This window comes from Gallus gallus, chromosome 16, assembly GCF_016699485.2.
Source record: "Gallus gallus isolate bGalGal1 chromosome 16, bGalGal1.mat.broiler.GRCg7b, whole genome shotgun sequence".
In the NCBI taxonomy this organism is placed as follows: domain Eukaryota; kingdom Metazoa; phylum Chordata; class Aves; order Galliformes; family Phasianidae; genus Gallus; species Gallus gallus.
The window spans coordinates 398,006-400,505 of NC_052547.1; the positions used below are offsets into that span (position 1 = coordinate 398,006).

The 2,500-nt window shown below is 55.7% G+C and overlaps 1 long non-coding RNA gene across 1 annotated transcript; it reads right to left on the minus strand.

Annotated features, from left to right (window-relative positions):
• Positions 1–1,163: 1,163 nt before the first annotated feature.
• On the minus strand, positions 1,164–2,274 carry LOC121106973. Its single transcript, XR_005840237.2, has 2 exons — positions 2,194–2,274; positions 1,164–1,283 (listed from the first exon to the last, which is right to left on the minus strand). It is a non-coding gene; the product is annotated as an uncharacterized LOC121106973 (long non-coding RNA).
• Between the last annotated feature and the right edge of the window lie 226 nt (positions 2,275–2,500).

A 2,500-nucleotide genomic window follows, 5' to 3' on the forward strand; every position in this document is an offset into this window, starting at 1 on the left:
CCTTTTTTAAAAATTTTTTTCTTTTTTTTTTCATTTTTTAATTAATTTTTTTTAGCTAATATTTTAAGAATTCCTTTTTTGTCCCTACTTTTTATTTTTAATTTTTTTTTATTGGATTCGTCAGTCGATTTATTTTTTATTTTTATTTTTATTTTTATTTTTACATTTTCGGGGTTTTAATTTAAAAAAAAAATATATATATTTTTTTTTATTCATTCGTTCGTGCATTTCTTTCCGTGTGCGTGTGCGCGTGAGTAGGCCCGGCCCGGCCCGGCCCGGCCCAGCACGCCCCCCCGTCGGTAAGTGGCTGCGGTGCCGAGGCAGTGGGTAGACCTGGCGGCCGGCTTTACGACCACCACCCCCCCCTCGCCGTTTTTGTTCTTATTTTTGACTTTTTTTAAAATTTTTTTAAATTGCCTTTTTCTTTTTTTTTAATTTTTTTTTCATTTTTTAATTAATTATTTTTTTTTAGTTAATATTTTAAGAATTCCTTTTTTGTCCCTATTTTCAATTTTTAATTTTTTTTTATTGGATTCGTCAGTCGATTTATTTTTTATTATTTTTATATTATTTTACATTTTCGGTTTTTAAGTCTTTTCAAATTTTTAATTTTTTTTATTCATTCGTTCGTGCATTTCTTTCCGTGTGTGTGCGCGCGTGAGTAGGCCCGGCCCGGCCCGGCCCGGCCCAGCCCAGCACGCCCCCCCCCCCCTCTGTCGGGAAGTGGCTGCAGTGCCGAGGTGGCGGGTAGACCTGGCAGACGGAGCTTCAACACCAACCCCCCCCCCCCCCCCCCACCCCCAGCACCCCGCCCTGGCAACCTTTTCTGCATTTTTTTTTTAATGATTTTTGATTTTTCTTTTCCCGTTTTTTTTTTTTTAAATTGATTTTTTTTCCCCCATTCCCTCCACCCCCCCCCTTTTTTTTTTTTTTTTTTTTTTAAAAAAAAAAAAAAAGGTGTCCCCCCCTTCCGATGGCTCGGCCAGATAGTGACTCGACTTGGCGTCCGGTGCCCGGCACCCCCCCCCCCCCAATCCCCTGTATCCGCTCCACCTGATCTGCCCCCCGCTCCTTTTTCTCTTTTTCTCCCCCACATTCGTTCCTTCGTTTGTTCGCTCGCTCTTTATTTCTCTCTCTCTCTCTCTCATCTCTCTCTCACTCTCTCCATCTTTCTTTCTTTCCTTCTTTGCCTGGGTTCCCCCCCCCCTTACTTTCTTCTTAAATACGTCCGTCCATCCGTGCCATTGGTCGTTTGCTCAGTCGTCGCCCGTTTCTTCCTCGTTCTCGGGGGAAAGTCGGACGGGAGAGGGTCACGGGATTGTTATTTATTTATTCCTCCCTCCCCCCCCCCCCCCCCTTTCTCTCGCCGTTCATGCCCGCTCCCCTCCTCCCCCCCCACTCGACTCCCGAAGGGCTGGACCCGACGGCTCGGCCGGCCAGTGGCGAGACAGAAGGGTCGGCGCCCCAGCCCCACCCCCCGGATCCGCCCCGCCTGATCGGCCCCCTTTTGTTCGTCTTTCCCCGCCGTTTTTTTGGTTTTGTTTTGTTTTTGTTTTCTGAACGCTGCTTCTCCACACCCCGCCACCCCCCCCCCCCCCGCTTTGATTTTTTTTTCCCGTGCCTTTCTTTCCTCCGGCGGGCACGACCTGATGTCTCGACCGGTCCCCGCGCCGCTCACACCCGCACCCCCCCCCCCGCGCAACTCCTCCCTGCCCTCCCCCAACCGTGGACCCACCCCCAGCCCGCCACGCGCTTTCTTTCCATTACACTCTTGCTTTCCGTTTTTTTTTTTTTTTTCTACCGGGGGGGGGGGGTGCGGGGAACGGGCACGTACGTTCGCACTCCCGTAGTCGCTCGCTCTTCTTCCACTTCTCCCTCTAGTAGCGCCCCGCCGGGGGAGCCGAGGGTCCCCTCCCCGAGCGCCGGCGGTCGGACCCGACGGCTCGGACGCCGGCCGGGTGGGAGGCGAGGCGAGGCGAGGCGAGGCGAGGCTGCCTCTCCGCCCTCCTGCCGGCCGGGAGAGAGGCTCGCTGCGAGCCCGGTGACCGGACGAGTCGAACAGACGAGTCCCAGGCGGCCCGCGGCCCCCGGCCCCCGCCCCCCGCCGCCGCCGCCGCCGCCGCCGCCGCCGCCAGCCGCCACCACCACCACCACCACCCCCGGGACGGACGACGCCGTCTCCCCCCGGCCTACCTCTGCTACCGTCTTCCCGCCATTATTTTGCGTTCCCGCGCCGACACGAGCGACCGCCCGCATGCGAACCGGCCGTACTTTCCCGCCCGCCCGGCCCCCTTGTGGGCGGAGCCCCCGCCCACACGCCCGCGCCTGCGCACCTCCTCGGGAGGTCGGGGCCGTGTCCGCCGGTCGGGTGGAGGGGGACCGGGGGGAGGGGGGGGGGTTACGCGGCGCCCTGGCTAAGGTGTCCCGGCGTTGATGTGGCGCGCGAGCGAGCCGCACGCGAATGGGGTTTCAAAGACCCAGCTTGAAACCGCCTAAAGAG